The sequence below is a fragment of the Ambystoma mexicanum genome, chromosome 7p (genome assembly GCF_040938575.1).
Source record: "Ambystoma mexicanum isolate Mex_15411 chromosome 7p, UKY_AmexF1_1, whole genome shotgun sequence".
In the NCBI taxonomy this organism is placed as follows: Eukaryota; Metazoa; Chordata; class Amphibia; order Caudata; family Ambystomatidae; genus Ambystoma; species Ambystoma mexicanum.
Window position 1 is genome coordinate 227,439,795 of NC_090939.1, and position 22,334 is coordinate 227,462,128.

A 22,334-nucleotide genomic window follows, 5' to 3' on the forward strand; every position below is an offset into this window, starting at 1 on the left:
GCCCGTGTGCGACATGCATGGATTTGGCGCACAACCAGCGGGAAACTAGCGCAGCGCCTTTCTTATATTGCACGCGTGCGCGTGTGCTTGATTTCTCACGCTTGGGCCTGCTTGCGCTGGGATTTTCGGCGCACATTTGTTCCATGAATCGACCCCATTATGTCTGAGTACACTTCTATATAGGAAAGCAGAACGTGTTTGGTGCTCTGGATACTGCGCAGAAGATAAAGTTGCACTGAAGGCTTCTGGCTTGAAAACTCATCAAGCTATTAAAATGATAAAAACGGAATACTTTACAACTCGGATCTCAGAGGCTTTAAACCAACCCAAGCAACTGTTCTCAGTGGTCAGGGAACTTTCATCCCCCAATGTAACTTCCTCCGCTGTATCCCCCTCTCAGGCTCTATGCAATCACTATCTCACGTTTTTATCGAGAAAATAACTAACATTAGATGAACATATCAGATGCGCCGGGATTGTCTTCATCCTCTCCAACTGCATCGCCTAGCAACTGTTACTATAGTGCTACCTTCTTTAATTTTATCCTTACTTCAGAGGAGCATATTATTAAAATCATTCTGCAGTTGAAATCCTGCTCTCCTCTTGACCCCATTCCCCTTAAGATATTGAATTCTGAGGTTATCTCCTCTGGTGACCCTAGTAGTCAACTCGTCTCTAATACAGAGAACAATCCCATCTAGCCTTAAACATGCTCTAGTTACTCCACTGCTGAAGAAACTCACTTTAGACCCTTCTTCCCCAACCAATGCCCGACCTACTTCTCTCCTTTTATTTCTTATGAAAGTGCTTGAGGACATAGTTTCTCCTCAAATAAGAACTTTCTTAGAAGACACCCCTATTTTAAATTCCTACCAAATAGGCTTTCAGCCATCTACGGGGAAGGAATCAGTGCTGGTATCAGCCATTGATGACCTCTCTTGTAGCCGGGATCTTGGTTGTGTGGGTATTCTGATCCTCCTTAATTTGTCAGTGCCGTTTGACACCATTGATCATGCCATCTTGCGTTGTCGCCTGGAGGAGGTAGGGGCCAAGGGGACACTCCTTAAATGGTTTAGAACTTTTCTGTCTGACCAAACTCAGACATTGGGCCTCATTACAACCTGCCAGTCCGGGACCGTGCAAAATCCGTGACGGCGGTAAAAACGTTTCCGTGTCCGCAAGGTTGCGGAAAAACCATCCGATTACACGCTGTCGGTCGCGCGCACCACACGGACTCGGAAACGTTGTTACCGCCGTCACGGAAAACCCCACGGAAATGGAAATAACGCAGCCACAAGTGGCGCAAAACCCGTTTCCGCCTCCGCCGCCACGGACACGGAACCGGAAATACCATGATCGCCAAAACAGGAAACAGAGAGGCGGCCATCATATAAAAGCACAATCCATTGCCATCCAGAGCCAGCGCAATCCTACCTCTGAGAAGCCAAAAGGGACCACCAGCATGTCTGCCAGGATTCCTGCTCAGAGGCAGCGCAGACAGCGCTTCAGCGAGGCGGAGCTAACCGTCTTGGTGGAGCACATTGTGGACAATGCGGAGATGCTGTTCAGCGCCGACCAACGGCGTGCCACACAGCAGCAGAGGAAGGAGGTGTGGGCCGAAGTTTCACGCAAGTGCACCGCTGTGGGCGTGGTAGTGAGGAGCGTGAAGGACTGCCACAAGCGGTGGGACGACCTGAGGCTGAGGGTACGCAACCTCATTTCCACGCACCGCCAACGCAGCAGTGGGACAAGCGGAGGACCCCCTTCCCCACTGAGGCTGCAAGCATGGGAGGAGCGTTGCAGCAGCGTCCTCCACCTAGAGGGAATCCATGGGATCGGGGAGGCTGAGGCAGGAGTGAGCCCACCTGCAGATGCCGGTAAGTGCCCAAACATGAATGCCACATGTAAATATGCAGTTGTGAGTACTGGGCCAAAGGACCTATTAACAACCCCCCCCCCCAGGCAGTGCATGTGTGGGCCAAAGGAACCATTAACAACCCCCTGCCCCAGGCAGTGCATGTGTGGGCCAAAAGGACCCATTAACAACCCCCCCCCAGGTAGTGCATGTGTGGGCCAAAGGACCCATTAACAACCCCCCCCCAGGCAGTGCATGTGTGGGCCAAAGGACCCATCATGATCCGCATGGCAACCAACATCACAGAATGCATACACCAGCAATCAGATGCATGTGACTAACACTATTCAATGTACAATCTTAATGACGCATGTGATGCACCCATCTGCCACCACAACAACACTAATTGCATGCCCTTTGTGTCCCCACAGCCGTTTCAAGTGACAGTGATACTGCACAACAGGCCAGCCAATCTGCACCGGCAAGTACACAAGCCATCACCACCACACAGGAGGATGCTGCCGGCAGTTCTGCACCTCTGGCCACATTACCAGCCACTACAGATGTGCCGCCCACCACCACCACCGACGTCCCCACCGTCTCCACACTGCCTGAGTCTAGACAGGTGCCACGGGAACCTATCATGGCCACCCAACACAACACCGAAGGCAGCAGCACTGCAGAGGGGGCGGCCTCCAGTGATAACAGTGCCCCGCAAGAGAACTCGGAAATGGGGCCACAGGGGGAGATGCCCACATTTGAAGACCTGGGCTCCTTCCATGAGCTGGGGTTCAGCCCCACATCACTGGGGAGTCCCATGAGGTCGCCCATCCCATCCATGGCCGAACTGAATGCCCGCATGCAGCGGATGGAGGACCAGCAGGCTACCCTCACCCAGCTGGTGGAGAGGCAGCTAGAGGAATCCAGGCTGCAGAGGGAGAGCTACAGCGCCTCAGTGCGTCGCCTGTCGAGGTCCATCGGACGCTTTGCGAGCACTATAGTAACCCTTGCACGCCATGTGCGGGAGGGCAACGACCACACCTCCAGGCTTGTAGAGGCCATGTTGGTTGGCCAACAGGCAAATCTGGCACGGAGGCCCTCAATCCCAGATTCTGCGCAATCAAACACAACCACCCCATCCAGCTCCACTACTGCCAATCCAAGGAGGCGCTCGAGTAGGCCTACGGGTCCCTCGGGCAAGGTTGCACAGGCACAGATGCGCACACGGAAGTGATGGCATGTGTGTGGGGCAGTGCAGGACACATGTGGACTACAAGGGTGTGAGAGGGATGGGCACGTTTGGGTGGTGGGGTAGGTAGTTTTGGGGGTTTGACCAATGGGTCCTGGGTGGGGGTGGGCACGTTTGGGTGGTGGGTAGCCCGTGTGTACAGCTTCCCTAACCAATGCACCTCCTTCCCTGTTGTTATTACATCAATACATCACCATTTCGAATCAAGACATACATGTGTGGACATTGATCATTTATTTTGCAGTGCAACTATTAATTCATTGTCGTCACCATGTTCGTGCATTTCTGTGAATGTGCTGTGACTCAAAAGTAAATGCGAATCAGGGCATCCCGTGCTCTCTGGCCATCATGTGGATCCCCAGGGGGAGGTGGTGCCATCCCATCCTCATCCCCATCCCCATCTCCATCCCCATCCCCATCCCCATCCCCATCTTCCTCATCTGCGTCTGGTGGCATTGGGATGTTCCTGCGCAGGCATATATTGTGCAACATGGCACATACGAGTGTGATTTTACCCGTCTTCACTGGGCTGTACAGCAGTGATCCGCCCAGATCTGCTCAGACAGCGGAAACGGGCCTTCCGCAATCCAAATGTCCTCTCAATCATTCCACGTGTGCGGATATGTGCCCTATTGTATGCCTCTTCATGCCTGTTCCTTGGTCTCCGTACAGGTGTCATCATCCATGGCGTGAGTGCATATCCCGCATCACCTACATGGGATGTAGATGGGGGAACATGTCAGTGTTTGTGTCCTCATCTGCTGCTGTGCATTCTTGTGTCATCATTCATTCATGCATATGTACCATGCAGTGTATGGAGGTATGTTTTGGGCATCACGATGTATGTCGCTAACTGGATATGGGCCTACACATTAACTTGCATGTTTACTGTGCCCTGCGGGTGACATTTGATTGTGTGCATGTCACGGTGCAGTGCTGTCCACACATGGCAGAGTGACTCCACTACACGTCGTCTCATTTACACGCCTCTCGTGCCTTTTGAGGCAGTGTTTCAATTGAGGGTGGGTGTCTGCAGTGGCACAAGGTTCATGGGACAGTGACGGGATTGGCTGTGCCAGCGTGTGCACGGGCACATTGTGGTGCCCTGTCATGTCTTCCTTCATGATGTTTTGCATCCGCTGTGTATTTGGTAGATGGAAGGGGGGTGATGCATGTGCGGTCACAGCGGCACACTCACAATGCTCATTGGGCTGGACACACACACACCACTTCGACAGGGTTGTAGCATCGTCAGCTGTACTCACCCAATAGCCATGTGCTTTTTCCGGCATAGTGTTCCATGTACCGTGGCAACGTGGAATTCCGCAGTACCATTGAGTCATGTGATGAGCCTGGGAAACGTGCGCAGCAGTGTGTAATCAGTTGCATGGCATCACAAAACATCTGGACATTCAAAGAGTGATACTGTTTCCTATTGCGGAACACCGCCTCAATTGCACGTGGTACTGTCAGCTCAACGTGGGTGCAGTCAACTGCGCCTATGCAATTTGGCATGCCTGCTATGGCATGGAAGGCCAACTTGGTGGCAATGACCTCGGGGAGGGTGCGGGGTAGGGCTATGTGTTCCGACACATGGCGCAAAAGGGCATCCAGTACCTGTACCAGGATTTTTGAGAGACAGGGTTGTGATATGCCGTGCAGCTCACCAACCGTGTGTTCATAGGTGCCAGTGCCAAGGAAATGCAATACTGAGACAATCTTGAGGAGGGGGGGGATGGCGGTGGGGGTGTCAATTTGGCTGCTGATGTTGTCCTCAATCATGGCGGTGATGTGCAAGATTGTTGCACGGTCCAGCCGGTATAGTGTGTGGATCTGTCCTGGGGTGAGGTTCCAGGGTGAGGCCCTGATGCGTGGTATTGGTGGCTGGCGGCGGGGTCGGGCTGGCTGGGCAATGGGGTTTGCCATAGCTGCAGGGTTGGCTGGTTGCCGCCTGCGCCTCTTCCGCCTACGCCTCCTCCTCTGCGCCATTACTGCCACCATGTGCAGTGCTGCCTGTTGGTTGAGTAGGCCCAGTCCCAGTGCTACTAGACCTGCTGCCTGCATGGTTCTGTGTTGTGTTGGGCTGGGTGTGGCCCTTTTGTGGGCTCCCAGTGGCCTGCTAGGTCCAGCTGGACTGATTTGGTGCACCTGTGCCCTGATTCAGTTCAGCAGGCAGTGTATAACGCCATGTTCGTGGTGGCGGCGGTTCCGCCACCGTGATCACGGTATTTACGCCATTTTTTTGCCGGTATTTGTGATGCTCACAGTGTTTCGTGTTGACGGTAACTGAGGTGTTTCCGTGCAGACGGACTTAACGGGACCCCTATTTCCGCGGTGGCGGTTGAGGGTGGTGCTATTACCGGGGCCGCGGGTCATGATTGGGCGGACATGGAAACGGTGCCGGTATGGTTTTACCGGCAGTGTTAATTCCGGACCGGAATACTTGTAATGAGGCCCATTGTCACTTCCTCCTTTCAGGCCAGCCCCTTCTGTTCTTTCTTGCGGAGTCCCTCAGGGGTCTGTCATCTCCCCCCTCCTTTTCAATATTTATATGTGTCCTTAGCCATTTTGATGCAGGACCACTGTTGCCAGTTCTATTTCTAATCGGAGGATACTCAGCTCATTCAAAGAGTGGATAAAAACCTAAATGAAGATGCACTATGTCTGCAGAGTTGTCTGGCCTCCATTGGTTCCTGGATGAACAATAATAGGTTAAGGCTTAATGGTGGTAAAACTGAGGTCCTGGTGGTTGGTCCTCTGGCAGTTCAGTCCATTTGGATGAACAGACATCTGGCACCCCTCTCTTGGCGCACTCTCTTACCCGGTTTATTCTATTAAGAATCTGGGAATAAATGTCTCGGCCTCCCTTATGCAAGTTGGTGGCAGGTGCAGCACAAGTTATTTTAAGTTAAGAACCTTAAAAATATTGTACCTTTTTTACCACCTGATTCATGAGGACCTGTGGTTTCAGCTGCAGTCATGGGGATCCTAGATTAGCACAATGCTACTCTGAGGGGGCAACCAAATTATTACCCAAAAAGGCTGTGCATTGTACAGAACTCGGCAGCCCAAATTGGTGGCTGGGCTTCCCAAGTATGCCCATGTTCCATCAGTCCTGAAGAGACTTCACTGCCTCCCAGTTGAAAGCAGAGTGAAGTTCAAGGTTCTTTATTTGGTTCATAGGATGATCCATGGTCAAGGAGCTCTCTTTCTTCGAGGGCTCTCTTTCTTCGAGGGAAAATGGCTCCATATGCCACCAATCAAAAACTGTGCTCGGCTAATCGTCGTCATCCCTCTGTTCTGCATTTTAGGAAGGTTACCATAGGGGGAGTGACCTTTTCTGTGGCAACTCCCCTACTTTGGAACCCGCTCCGTTTGGGTCTTCGATGCATTGATGATCACCTTGGGTTTCGTAAAACTCTCAAGATCAAACATTTCTATACCCTCATTAGTTGGATGTTTTTGCTTTTCTCTTGTCTTTTTCCCTCATGGCCCCTCCCGGTTTATTCTGTTACAGCGCCAAGATACCTTTGGTTGTTAGATGTGGTACTCCAAGATCCTATAACAACAACAATTGCAGGAGAAATTCCACCCTCTGACAGAGCCTCATACATTTCAGGAATAGTTAAACTCTGTGGTAAACCCTGAAAGTTTGCAAGAGTAGGTCTGCTCTGTGGCAAAGCTTCAACAATTCTAGGGTGTTTGGCTCTTTTGAGAGGTGCCACCCTCCGGGAAAGCATTAGGAATTGCAGGTGAAGTCACCCCATCTGGTCAACCCTTAAAATTGCACATTCATTGAAGCACTAGTAAAGCTATGTAGCAAAGCCTCAACATGTGCAGATGAGTTACAATCTGTGGCGAAGCCTCATAATTGAAGGACTAATCCACCCTCTGGTCAAGACTCGGAAATAGCATTAGTTGTTTAGCTCTGTGCAAAGCCTTACACATTACAGGAATATGTCCACTCTGTGGCACATCCCCAAATATCAGAGGCGGACCTCGGCTCTGTGGCAAAGATTTAAACATTTCAGCAGTAGATCCACTTTCTGGCTAAACTTCAAAAATTGAAGGAGCTTTCATCTTTCTGGTTAAGTCGGAACCATTTCAAATGCTCTGACTGTCCTTTGCCTACTTGGGATCTTCTCCAGAATAAAGTTGAATTTGTATTACCCAGCCGCCCTAATAGCAAATGGAATCTGTGCTTCTTCTCAGGCAGCTTCACCACCAGAGCTCTCGCATATTTCAGTGTCAGGCAGATCACATCCACTCTACTCCATCAGACTTGCACTAGGCGACACATCATTATCCTCTGAATTTCTGTCGTAGCCATTGTTGTGTCCTACAAGTTGGATCATAGATGTCTAGACTTAGTCACCTGCGATGTTATAACATGGGACTCAGCAAGGTGACTCCTGAGTTCTGAGAAAATTTATCTGGAACCCTACACATTATTTTAGACTGTGTGCTATTAGGAGACAGCCAGGCTTTCAAAGGTCAATCCCAACAGAACCATATTCCCAGCCGAACTGCAGGGAATGGAATCCCAATCCCTTCCCTCCCCAGCTGGCATGTGTCAAGAAGAGATGACTCCACCTTTTGAGCTGGGGTAGGCCCACCGTCAAATCTTATAGACCACAATGCATTGAGTATGCCTACGTGGGTAAAGAGACTTGTCATAGTATTTCCTTGAACCTGAGTCAGTTGTAGATGCACAGCAGCAGGTGCTCCCTACTTTTGTTAGCTCTGTTTGAGTTCGCTCCACGGGGCTCCTCTATAATCTTACAGTATCTGCCAAACCCACTGCTGCCGTTTCACGGCAGAACATTTCACCACATTTTACCATACGAGGAGTGAAGGAGGATTTAGGATAATGGGGGATTAAAATATTGGATACAAAGCGGCTGGCCCGCCATGGAATGGCTGTGGTAACATGCAGTGAAATGTCCAGTGCGGTAAAATGGGGAAGATCAGATGTCGCTGCTGCCATTTTTGCAATAATATCCTGCTTCAATGGTGCACCCTTGCACATAGTGTCTTGCTATGACTCCAAATCATCCTCACCTATGAGCTTTTGAAATTTTTACAGGTGAGTGACCATCTCATGCATTGACCTGTATTAGTTATATTAAGGTATTTTGTGTTCGAATTCCGCACACATGTGTAGTGTTGCTTTGCTAATTAATTGCTAGGCCTTTAGTCTACTTTTACGTTTGTTGCCACCTTTGGGTGTTCACTGTTTTGGGTGTGTTTGAAATAACTGTGTTGATGATTTTTCATTACCCTAAGTTATATATGGTGTATCTGCTGTATGCGATATACCTGTTATTTTGTTTATTAATGTTCATATTGCTCACACTGTCTCTTTGTATACAATTATTGCTTTTAGTTAATGATTGAATTTCTATTAAACAAATTAAATTAACTGTTTGCTATTCATACCTCCAGCCCTCTCCTTTCTATATAAAGTTGTATATAGCCTTCCCTAAGTCCGGGGAGGGGGTGTGTAGCGGTGCGATTTAGGGGTACCCGCTAATCAGTTGCTTCTGAGTGAATGAATGATGCCAGGCTGTACTACTTGATTGGGAATTGATTTGATACACTTCACAGACCAGCCTACACATTTCTGAGCAGCATCCTTGCCAGCTCAGCCACTTCTGTCTTGCCCGACAAGAGTAACATAATGGGTCCCTCTTCAAAAGGTTACAGAAGAGAACAGACATTTTTCATCATTTTCCAAGGATTGGGTCTGAGAAAATCACCAGTTAATCCCCTGCTGTGCCTGTTTCAGTTGTCAATCAATGCATTGCTCTGCTCATGTAGACCTTCCAACAAGTGTAGAGTGGATTCTATCAGTTTAGCAGAGTGGTCTTTAGATGGTGACATAGCATGCTGTAGTACAATGAAATGAGAGAGGCTGATATGGGATCTAATTTTCTGTACCACCCAATCATGGTTTCTAGGAACTTGCACCAGCTAATGAAATGCGTGACCAGAAGCTGTGGTAATTGGGCAGAGCAATGGAGGTGCATGGTTGGACCCAATCGTTGGATCAAATTGTACCTATCAGGGAGTAAGCCATTTTGCCTCAACCTCCTTCTCCCTCTCTCAGAGGTCCACCCCCGGTGATCCAGTGTGCATTAATGGCCATATAGTCAGTGCTTTGACCACTAACCCGCTTGTCCATGGTTTAGTGAATGTTATTGCCCTCACACTGGACATCTGTCAGTGTGAATGAAACCATAACCATGGTAGAGGCCCTTGAGATGGTAGTCTTAGCTTGGAATTCCCTGGCGAAGATCTGCTGTTTGCAATAGCTGCCTAAACAATGGTTGTTCAGTAAACAATTATGTCAATAACTCTACAACTGTCATTATTGTCAGGTTAGCATTCAGTTGATGTGCGCTTTTGTGTGTTTTGTGGTACTTTGTGTGTCAATCAAATGCCTGTGAGACAATCTACTGATGCATTTGCAGTTCTAGTGACGTGTACGACGTGGCAAGTTGCGAGACAATGGAGCACTGATAGGGTTTGTCATTGTGTCACCAGGAGATTTCTGGGTAATGCTATGGGGCACAGGCAATATTTTGGCGGGAGACTACAACAACTGGGCTCTTGTCCCAAAACACATGGATGGTGCAACCTTACATGGGCCTATAGTGATAAAATACCCAATTTGGTCTTCCGAACTTCAACACGTTTATTGCCTTCTTGCAATCTATTTTTGTTTTTCTATTGTGAAGCAAATCCACACAGTGAAATAAACCGTTAATGGGATTCCACTATGGACATAGGGGTTCTCTTGGTGACTCAGGATGTTAGGTTCTCCTCTTTGTAGTCTGCATACGTGGTTAAGGTGTTGCTGTTGCTACCAAATTACACTAAAACTGAGAGGTCCTGCAAGTGGGTTTTATGAGGATGCTGTATGATATGACATGATATGATATGGTTTCTAGGCGCTGCAAGACAAGGAAGGGAGGACAGAAGTAAGACAAAACAACGATCTTACTAGGCCTTGGGTCATTCAGATCATGCAAGTGCGGGGTGCAGGGGAGAAGTGCCGCGGGGGGAGCTGGAGGGGAGAATGCAAAGTAACTAGCAAGTTTAGCCTTGGAGATGGCTCATAAGTGCAGAGAGTCTGGGGACTGTAGGGTTGCAGTTACAGTTGCTTAAGTGGCTGGGAAGCCCGGAGGCAGTGCAAGGGAAACTGGTCATGCAGGAGCCTTGTCCCGTACGTTCAGTGATAGCCAGGTAACCAGTATGCACAACAGACAGGAACATCAGCAAGGGAGAGGGAGAGAGAAAGCTGAAGTGAAAAGCGAGGTCTACACCCCACTCTCTGCCTGGAGAAGCATCTGACCCTCAGAGATGGCTCCAGAAGGAAGATGCTTAGGAAGAGAAAGTTGGATGTAGTGTGGTCCCTGGCCCCAGAAAGCCATGTGGACAATGCAGAGGGTCTTGAACTTGATCCTCACAGCCACAGGGAGCCAGTGGAGAGATTTCAGGGCTGGAGAGATATGATACCTGGGCATGAAGCTAAGGACAAGACTTGCAGTCCTGTTCTGGATAAGTTGAAGAGGGCAAAGTGTAGAGGCCGGCAGATTAAGAAAGACGCTGTTGCAGATGTCCAACCTAGAGAGGTCCAGCCCTCTGGAGACATTGAGCTTCTGGGGGAAAGTGAGAAAAGGAAGAATACCTCTTATAAGGTGAAGCTGATAGTGTGACTTCTTAGAGACTACAGAGATGTGAGGAGAGAAGGAGAGGGTGGAGTCGAAGATGACCCCAAGGTTCTTAGCCACCCTGGAAGGAACAGAAAGTGGGCCCACGGTGGGCGGCCAGAGTGAGAGTGGGAAGGCGGGAGCAGGCATCCCAATGAGGAGGATCTCAGCCTTACTGGCATTAAGGCAGATATCGTTAGAGGCACACCATTCCTGAATAGTGGACAGACAGTCTGGTATGAGAGAAGGAGCAGTAGAGGCTGAGGGAAGCCAAAAGGAGAGCTGGAAGCCGAAAGGAGAGTTGGATTTCATCCACTTAACAGTGAAAGTTAGAGCAGGAGGTAGAGATGCGGTGGGCCGAAGGTGCCAGGTGGTGGTTGAACAGCCAGGGAGAGAGGTTAGACCCATGGGGAACACCACAAGTAGAGAGAGAGGGAGATAGAAGAGACGAAAGATCCAAGTTGGGGCTGCTAGGGTCGATCAGTGAGAAATGAGGTAAAGCAGGCAAGGGCCTAACCAGAGATACCCAGGTTGTCTCGGAGAAGAAATTTCAGGTGTACGGGTACGATCCTGTTCAGAAGGTGCTCAAGCCTTGAAGAAATAATAATAGCGGGAGGCTAGCATACTCCGAACAAATAGACCACCCTATGGGCCTGTCAAATACCATAGGTCTTCATTATTTGTTAAAGATTAAACGGGTGTGTTTATAGCGTTACACCCATCCTCCTACAATTTTATTACAAAAATGGTCTGTTTTCACTCTTCCTCTACACCTTTTAATAGTTCTATTCACTGATATATTGGGCAATGATGGGTTATCTTTCTTGTGGTAGATTGCTTTACCTCATAACCACCACTTCATGACCCATGCAAGACTATCTATGGTATTTCACTGGGTACCCCACCCCAATTTAGCATATTGGCACCTTTCAGGCTGTGCATGGCAAATGAGGGTCATTCTCTCACTGGAGTAAAAACTGTATCAACACTTTCCGAGTAGTTCACTTCCTGGATTATTCTCACATTGGGTGATTCACCGATTATCTTCAGAGTGAACAATGCTTAGTATCTAAAATATTATTACCTGTGTTCTTGTTTTGTTCTTTCCCGCTCATGTAATACCCGTTACGGAACACTTTAGAATGAATATGTAATTATGTTAATACAACATCATCCAGGTAATTTATGAATCCAATTTACTTTTGTGGGCTAATCAAAAGAAATTTCCATTTGCTACTTTCATACCACATGGTTATTATATACATCTTTGATTTGAATATTGATTGATTTATTGTAATATGTCAAATTTGCACTTAATGTCAGCCTTGAGGATGATCCAGTGGGTCGAAACACGTGTCGGCTGAGGACCTCTTTTGAATATCAATAAAACAATATTTTCGTATAATGTTACTACGAAATTAATGAACTGACTATATCAGATTATTGGACCTCTTCTGGGAAGAGCGTGGACACCCCATACCCAGTTAATATCCACTGATGACTCGGAGCAGGATGGCGTAGTTGACCGTGTTGAAAGCAGAGAATAGGTCAAGGAGAATGAGGACAGAAGGAAGGTTAGAGTGAAGATTGGAGAGCAAGTTTTTACAGGTATTCAGGAGAGCAGTTTCTGTGCTTCTGGCTGCTCTGAAGCCAGACCAGTGGTCATGGAGACAACCAACAGATTCAGTATGTAGATTAAGCTTGGAGATGGCCAGCTTTTCCAGGAGTTTGCCCAGGAAAGGAGTGATGGACATCGGGCAATAGTTTGCGGGAGAGGAAGGATCATCAGAAGGCTTCTTTAGAAGGGGGTGCACAAGGGAGTGCTTAAGGGGGCCAGCGGGTGGGGAGGTTCAAGTGGCAAAAGAGCAATTGCAGAAATCTGTCAACGCTGGAGCAAGGGTGTCAATGTGGTCCTTGATGGTTCTGGAGGAGCAGGCAAGCACCTGCTTTGACGAGACTTGTCTAGAAACATCGTCGGGAGTGACCAGACTCAAGGAGGAGAAAGAAAGAGAATAACCGTCCAGAGAGGGGCCTGGAGAATTAGAGGGAGAGGAAGAGAGAGTGGATAGGATGTCCTGAGCTTTAGTGGTGAAATGAGATGTCAAGACCGTGCAGAGGGCCTGGGAGGGAACAGAAGAGCTAGAGACTGCAGCAGGATTGGCCAACTCCTTGCAGATTTTGAAAAGTTCAGCCGAGTTGTTAGATGCCGCCGAGACGCAGGCGTGGATGTGGGCTCTCTTCTTAGAGTAGACAGAGAGTCTGTATTGTCTTTGGAGCAGGAGGCAGGCCAGTTTGTCAGAGGGTGTGCTTGATGCTTTCCACTTCCTCTTTGACACCCTACACTTGTGCTTTAGGTTGGCGAGGTCAGAATCGCATCAAGAGTTGCACTTGGATGCAGGCTTCAAACGGATCCTCATGACAGGGGCAAGGGCGTCAAGAGTGTTAGAGATAGAGATATGAAGAATGGAAAGGTCTGTGTCAGAGTGTGAGTCAGCAAAAGGAGTAGGAGGAGGAGAGAAAGTAGTGGGGAAAGCATCCACTGACGCACTCTTCATGGGCCGGATGACTGAGAAGGTGGGTGGCAGTGCTGGGGATGGCGTAGCCTGAGGGGTAGAGAGTGACAGGTGAGAGGAGAGAAGAAAGTGGTCAGTCCAAGAGAGAGGAGTGGTGAGGGGGTTAGAGAGGGTGAGGCCTGAGGAGATCAGAACATCAAGGGTGTGTCCTTCAGAGGGAGTCAGGCCAGAGGGTAAAAAAGAGAGAGAGAGACAGTCACAGAGGTCACAAAAGTGCCCCATGCAGGGGCTGGTAGCATCCATGTGGATGTTAAGGTCTTCGAGGAGAAGAAGTTGAGAGGTAGAGGCAAAGAGGGAGGAGGAGAGGTCAGCCCACTCGGAGAGGAAGAGGGCAACCTGGCCAGGCAGCCTGTAGATGGTGGCCACAGTGAGAGAGAGGACAGGGGAGACCAGGCATTCAAAGGAGGAGTAGCCATGCATAGGAATGACAGAAACAGGGATCCACTCTGTGAAAGTCAGGGCTACTCCCTCTCCAGGGTGGTTGGTTCTGGGTTCGGAGAGGATCTTGTAGCCATTAGGAAGGAGAGTGTCGAAACTCGTGTTAGAGCTGGCCGTGAACCAAGTCTCGGTCAGACCGAGTACATCCAAATCAATCTCTTCCGGAAGATGGCAGATGTCCGAGGAGTGTTTGACAGCTGAGCGAGAGTTAAGAGTAGCAACGTGGAATAGATTTACACCTTTGAAAGACTTTTGTGGAGGGTTACAGGCATGAGATATGCCCTGCAGAAGAGTTAGAGGAGCCCGAGAATGGGCATAGGAGGAAGAAGGAGGTGGAAGTGTAGGCAGAGAGGAAGAAAAGAGGGCCGGAGAGGTGGTGGAAGGAGGATATGGCAGAGCAATCAGAGAAGCAGTGGAGGGTGGCAGAGGGAGGAGAAAGCAGAGCGGTTAGAGAACAGCGGAGGGTGCTAGAGAGGTGGCAGAGGAAAGAGGCACAGAGCGGCCAAAAAAGCAGAGGAGGGTGAAAGAGGGGTGGTGAAGGAAGGATGCGTCAGGGGAACCACAGAGGGGTAGATATGAGTAGCAGGTGAAGAAGGGAAATTGAGAAGACATGCAAAGCGTCTATCAAAAAGGAGATTGGCCTGAGGGTCCTGGTCAAAGATGGTACCATTTAAGTAGACATTAATGATGGTCTTGGAGAAGTGGAAGGGGGCCAGGAGGGCCTCCCACCGGGTACCACCATTAATGGGAGAGGAGGAAAAAGGAGAGAGAACAGAGACCATATTTGGGGTCCATAGGCCTGGAAAGGGAATGACAAAGAGGATGTAGATGAGGGTCTGTCTGAAGGGAGCACTGGTGTAGCTATCAGTGATAGGGAGGCCTTGGTTGGAGACCAGGATGTCCCCTTTGAGCTTCTTCCTACCAGACCTAGTGAGAGGGATAGGAAAGTCGATAGAATAGCAGTTAGAGAAGATAGGGGAGACAGAGAGAACAGGAGAGTAAGGGGGCAGCTCGAGCAGGAGAGGGGAGGTCACACGTTAGGGGGAAACAGGAGGGAGGCACACAGGGGGTCAACACAGAGATGGGCAGCAAGAAGTACAACACAGAACAAGAGCCGTGGGACCTTGTGAGGTCCTAGTGCGAGTGGAGAGAATGCACACAGCAAAAATGCACTACAATGGAACGCAAGGCGTGAGTAAGAAAGTATAGTACAGAATACACAGCAGGTGGTCAAAAAGGGGGCCTAGAGGGGAAGAAGAGGAATGCAAGCAGTACAGCATGTGCATGTGCACAATATAATAGTAACCCAACAAAGCAAACACTCATAGTCCAAGGAAACCTGGAAGGAAGAGGAATGCACGCAATGCAATGGAAAGCCAAAACAGTAGGAGAGCGAGCGCAGCCAGCTGTGGACCCTAGGAGGATGCTGAATCAGTGGAGCGATCGATCCTGCCCCCGCTTCCCGCACCGGAATCAGCTGATAAGGCACGGACCATGCACATCCTGAGTGCCTATGAGTGCTGTTGGCTAAGTTGGTGCGATCTCTCCTTGCTGGATTTTCCTCTGACTTTTTTGTTTGGACTGATCGATCCTGGCCCAGGACCCCCACACCAGAATTAGCAGATAAGGCACGCACCACGTGCATCCACGCGCGCACATCCCGAGCGCCTCTGAGTGCTGTTGGCTGAGTTGGTGCCCTCTCTCCTTGCTGGATTTTCTTCTGACTTTTTTGCTTGGACTCTTTCTAAAGGTATATTACCATGGGACATCATTGCATCACTGCCATCTATTGGGACACTAATGAACTATAAGAACATAATTTAGATCTACTTTCTGTGCACTATTCCTACTTCATTACTTTATTCCCTTAGATCGATCCTAGCCCTGCCCCTGCCCCCGCAACGGAATCAGCTGATTAGGCACGGGCCACACACATGCGCGCGCGAGCATCCCGAGTGCCTCTGAGTGCCATTGGCTGTTTGCTGGGTCAGAGGGGTTGAGGGGCCGTAGCAGAGCTTCCACTGAACGTAAGAACTGTGCTCTCATATTTTGCACTTTTTTTAAGGACGACCCCAAGTGCTTGATGAGTTTAGTTCTTTCATCGGGCCACATAGTACCAAGGGCACTTTTGTGATCAATTGTGTCAGTTGTGTCTGGCAGTAGGCGGAAGAGCTTCTCGGATCAGTGTGTTGTTGTGCCGCTGGAAAAGTGCACTTTCGTGATCAATTGTGTCCGGCAGTAGGAGAAGAGCTTCTCGGATCAGTGTGTTGTAGTGTCACTGGAAAAGTGAGACCAGCACTATGCGTGACAAAAAAGATAGGAGGGTGGCAATGAAAAAAGACATGGTGGCGGCACCCTTAGTGTTCACCAGCAGAAGAGACCTCATTACGAGTTTGCCGGTCCTGTAGTATCGGCGCCGGTAAGCTACCAGCGCTGTTAGTACCAGACCGGCAAACGACTAGTTGTGCTTGCGGGTGCCTTTTTGCCCGCCAGGCTGACCTGGCGGGCAGACCGGCACCCGCGAGCACAACACGTCGGATGCACCGGCACCATTCATCCGACCTACCCATTCCGATTGAGCCCTATGGGACTCAAATCGGAATGGGGAGTAATGAATACCGGCACCCGGCAATGGGGACGGCCCGGGTTACCAGAGTTGGAATGCCCCCGTTCGTCCCCATTGCCGGGTGCCGATAAATTCACAAGTTTGGCAGCACGGTTTTACCGACATGGCTACCGCCAAACTCATAATGAGGCCCAGTATGTCCTGACGCTCCCTATTCTGCCCTCCCCTTTTCCCCTCTGTTACGGCCGGGGTTTTCAACCACAAGGACCGGCAGCGCGGAGAGGGGTTTGGGGGGAGGCTGGTTGCGTGTGGGGACACAGTGGGGGATCTGGAGAGCTCGCCACTACCACTGGATTCAAACTATTTTACACCTTTGCCACAGTAAGTGCATAAGCACGTTTTGGGGAAGGCTGCATATGATCAAGTGCTGGCATCGACTGATTCAGGAAATCTTTCCATTCTAGACACTCCGTCGATATTCGCTGATGGCGAAATTTCACTGTTTGCATTATCAGAGTAATCACTTACACAGGGGGATGGTCTGGACACCGCTCTGCCATCGGCCAAAACCCCCGTGGCGGGCCAGGAAAACGAAAACATGTTAGGGATTTGCTTGTCAGTTCAGGATTCTATATGTGGAGAACTCCGGGAACACACTAAATGTTTGCGAGCAATATTGATCAAAAAGTGGATAATGAGTGAGCGTTTGGGCCAGTATCCTATGAAGTGTGCTGCTCATCAACACAGTGCGGAAATAGTTACTGAGGTACTGGGAAACGTTCCTAATTTATGTGTTCCAGGGGAAAAAGATCTGCAAGGAATCCTTATTCCCATCCCAGTAAGACGAAGCTGAGGTGCAGAGGGTAACTGTGGGGGTTCAGTCAACAGCCCAGGCCTCCCAATGTCAGTGAATGCAGAGCCGATATTGGACAGGCCAGTTATTGCCAAAAGGGGCGTAAAAGAAATAAAAGGAAGGATAGAAACAAAATGCAGTCCCTAGATTCCCGAAGGGGAACTAAAAAAATGCCCCAGAATTCATGGAGAACCATGGTGAGAAACGAGGTCACTGACAGCCAGGATATTGTTAATTTGGACTGCTAGCTGTCTGGTGAGGAGGGGGAGTGTTGTGAGTCACCCACCAGAGGTGGGATACCTACCCTTATGAGGGGGAGAGTAATGGACTCAAGAGCGTTGGAGAAGCCCCACCTTGTGGAAAATATCCATCAGGGCACCAAGACAGATGCAGCCGACACCCTTTCGAATGCTATGAAACATAAGGGAGAGAGAAAGGTTTTCAAATTGGGGTCTGGTGCTGATCTTTTTAGCAAGAGGAAGGGGCAGTCAATAGGGGAACATGAGACTCTGCAGGGGGCAATGGGGGTTGTGAACAAACCTAACAATACTTCTGTGGTATCCGGTGGGTCAGGTACTGACAGCGTGTGGTTCCAGGTGGAGCAGGGAAAGGGACCGACCGAGAGACTGGCTCCCCAAGATTTGTTAGTGGAGGAGATAGTCAGATCCACAGTCAAGACTCTGATGGATTAGGGGCTAGCCACTGGTGCTCCCCCGCTGGGTGTGGAGAAAGTGGAGTTGTTGGGTCAGCCAACAGAGGAGTTAAGGATGGGACCTCGGGTAACGAAGAGGAACCAGAGGTTGGCATTGTGGAATTTGCCAGAAAATAAATTAATCAGGGGCCCTCAACCGCCACGTAATTTTGAGTCAGAGGGAGTGACCGAAGCGAGGCCATAGAGGAAATAGGGGGGACACAATGGCCCTCATTACGACCCTGGCGGAAATCGAAAAACGATGGCGGAAATGCAATACCGCCATCGAATAGCGCTCGGTGCGACTATGACCCGTCACCGCAAAGTACGATGCCATTAGCGACACCGTAGTGAACGCCAACGCTAACTGCACCAAGTACGCGCGCGCGCGCCATGCCAAACCGTAAATACCACCATGGCGCAACGGTACGCGAATTCCGACCCTAGCGGACATGTACCTAACGCCATCAAGCACGGCGGAAAGTACCATTCCGCCATGGCGAGAAGTACGGCATCGCGAATCAACCGTAAACGGCCCCACTGAGTGCCTGTACACCGCTCCCTGCCCACAAAGTACAACTCCCCGTAGGTGCAATGAAGTCACAATGCAACCAGTGAAATGTACAAGTCACCCATGCATGCCAACGAACAAAAGAATCACAAGAGGGGCCAATGGGAGCTGCAGGGCACAGATGGCACGAATACAGAAGCCATCCCAATGGACATGACCACAGTCCCCCACCAAGAAACGCACGCAAACACAGGCACCTGTGACCAGCAATATTCCGAAAATCACATCATTCCACCAGTCCACCTGGCTGACCGGCATCTGTTACACAAAACCCAATCCCCCGCCCCTGAGCATGACAACATTCAAACAGTCATATTGGCAGCCCCCATCCCTGACCTCACTGGGCTTCGTAGGCAAACGCGCCCAGCACAGTACCACGCAACTAAACTCCGAAGCTGGAACCCAATGCAGATCTCCTCACAATACATCGCTCCCCAAATAGGAATATGCCACATCACTTGCAAAGAAGAACGCTACACGGCCCATATCAGAATAGAAATTTAATGCACAACAAAATCACCAAGCCCATACAGCCATTAGGCCATGAACTCCAAAACACATTTCACCATTGTGGGCTGCATCCGCAAGAAATGACCAGCTACTACTTGTGTGACGCCCTGTTCCATCATGGTACACAGAGCCACATTCACGTACGAAAAGGCAACATGGAAGCGCACAGAACCGCAGGGCCGTCCCAATGGGGAGGCACTAGTCCAGCTGAAAGGCCGAAATGTTGCTCCGAGCCACTAGTACTGCGTAAGGGCATGTGGCCCATTGGCGATCGTCCCATAAGATCGTAATGCTGCTCCACTGATTAACACGAAGCAGCAGGTGTCGGGAGTAAAAGCCATCTGCAGGAGTGGCATACAGATGGCAGTGGCAAAAGGGGAGGAGATACCTGTCAACCAAAAGAAAAGAAAAAGAACAGAATGGCCATCAGAACTACATCCGAACAACTCACTTCAATGATCACACTAAATCCACAGCCATATGCATGCTAGCCCACTCCAAAGGATCATCACCACCCCAAAACCACTTGCGACTCATAACTATCTATATCGAGGTGTAAACACCATCACAAACGAGTGTACCTGTGCATGCGTCTGTGAAAACAGAATCCATCAGATGGGAATGTTAACGTGCATGGACACAAGTGTCTGAAGGCGCGTCGAGACAGGGAGGGCTCAACAAGGCCAGATAGACGATGGTCCCACTATGGCAGCCCTGCATCACATAGCGCAGGGGAGGCGGACAGATTCCAAGAAGCCCTGTACATGGCAAACTCTGTATCAAATCATCTGCCCATGCATCCATTCATCATTCCCTCATCCCGGTATAAAAACGCCTGAATATTTACTCACATAACATTAGAAATATCCATTGAGTCTGTGCGTTATGCAGGCTGCAAAATCCACAGTGCCCCAGCCCGGAATTCCAGTGTTGTGAAGTAACATGTATTTGGGAACGTCCGGCCTCATCGCCCACGTCGCAATTGCGCATCCCAAACTATTCATATCAATCATTGCATCCTCGCCATGGCCCCTGTCTCAAGGACATTGAACAATAGAACGTTATATTTGCAGTCAGACCTGTGGGCATCTCCTCGCCGCTAGCTGAAAACCGAAAGCGCCGCCCTTCGAATTCCTCATTTGCAACATCACGTCGAAAAGGCATCTGTGGCCGTTTGAAATCACAAATTAATCCATCTAGTGCGGCTGTGTGTGAAAATGGCAACTGCCTTCACCCACAAATGGGACGCCCCGCCCGTCGGTGCAACTCGGTACAGTGATGCATGAGGGCCCACCGTTACTCGAGTACTACGTTCCACTGACCCTTCACAAGTCTGTTCGCGACTGCAAAGATTGTATGTGAAACAATGGGACCATAGCCGAATGTACATATCAACCAATGTTACACGGCCATCGGGTACAAATACATGATTGCAATAGCAAGATCCCATTACTCGAATTGCAGCGTTGTGTGCGGGACGTGCTCGGCCAAAGGGGAGAGCAGCTTGCACAGGTGGAATGAATCACCACAGGTGGAGGCCATACAGCCTGAAAACACATAAATTGCACACCCAGTCTCCTCCCACACCCACTCCGAAATGCTACCGGCAGGACTCGCGATGTTGGCCCTGGGGAACCTGATAGCACTGCAAGTACTCCAACTCCAAGAAGAAGACGAACACCAACTACAACCGGCCGCACGGAGGAGACGCAGGAGGAGGAGGAGGCCAAGGCAGGGCCAGCAAGGGCCGCCAGCACAGCCACTGCCACCACGCAGGCAGCCCGCAATCCCACGCCTCCGAGCACATCCGTTCAACCTCACTGCTGAGCAGATCCACACCCTCTACCGTTTGGACCGGGACACCATAGCCGCCATTGTGGACATGACACAGGCTGACCTTGTCAGCATGATAGATAGCCCAACCGCCATCCCACCCCTACTGAAGGTGGTGTCTGTACTCCACTTCCTGGCCACAGGCACCTACCAGCACACAGTCGGACAGTTGCATGGCATTTCTCAGCCACTGTTCTCACGGACACTATTGCAAGTGCTCGATGCCCTCCTGCAGCACGCAGACGACTACATCTCTCTACCACGCTCGGAGCAGGAAATTACCAACACAAAAGTGGGATTCCATGCACTTGCCGGCATACCGGGTTGCATTGGTGCCATCGACTGCACCCATGTGGAATTGGTCGTCCCACATGCCATGGAGGCCCAGTACCGCAACCGAAAACAATTCCATTCCCTGAATGTACAAATGGTGTGTGACTCCAACAGGATCAATACACATTGTTGTGCCCGATTCCCTGGATCAACCCATGATTCTATGGTCTTGAGGAACTCTACAATACCACGCTACATGGAGCGACACGCAGGGAACAGATCCTGGCTACTCGGTGAGTCTCATTTCATGCATGATGATGTGGGGTATGTGATTCGGCAATGACCTGGCAGGAAGGGGGGGGTGGGGGGTGCGTACGTAGCAATGGCATTCCACATCATACGTTTATCGTCCACATACAGGTGATGCTGGATATCCACTGAAGAGATGGCTCCTCACACCAGTCCGGAACCCACGGGACCAGCATGAGGAGGACTACAACCATGCCCACTCACGTACCCGTGTAGTCATTGAACAGGCATTCGGCCTACTGAAGACTCGTTTCCGCTGCCTCAGCAGGTCTGGCGGGGCACTCCTGTACCGCCATGAGAAGGTTGCAAAGATGGTCATGGCATGTGTCATGCTCCACAACATGTGCGTACGTAGAAATGTGCCCATGCCCCCTGACGCAGAACTGCAAGCACCTGAAGATGGTCATGATGAGGGTGGGGATGTGGCAGCACCTCAAGGAGTCTGCGAGGCACCGGAGGGCCGTGACATTCGTCAGCATCTCATTGATGCATGCTTCTAGCACTCACGCCTGGTGGCTGATACATGGACACGGTACTCGTGGCACTGTGTGTGTCTGGTACATGCACAATATGGACTGTACGCCTATGATGGCCTAGTACACAAAGATCATTGTCCACACATCTCATTGGTTGATCGTGCATTGTTTATGGCATATGTGATATCATGTTGAACACCCTATTGACCCGCCACCCAAGTGAGCCCAAAACACCCCCTCCACCCTCCTACCTCCCCCCCGAACACCAGTGTCCAAAGATGCTCATCGTCAGTGGGCAGTCGCTATTGCAAGCCCCCTCTGCGGGTATCAGGGGCACCCCTGCCTGTGGAGCGCAGGTTCCTCCCAGATCTACGTTGGGGGCTGCCCTGGACGGAACTTGCAACGGATGATGTCTCTGCCTG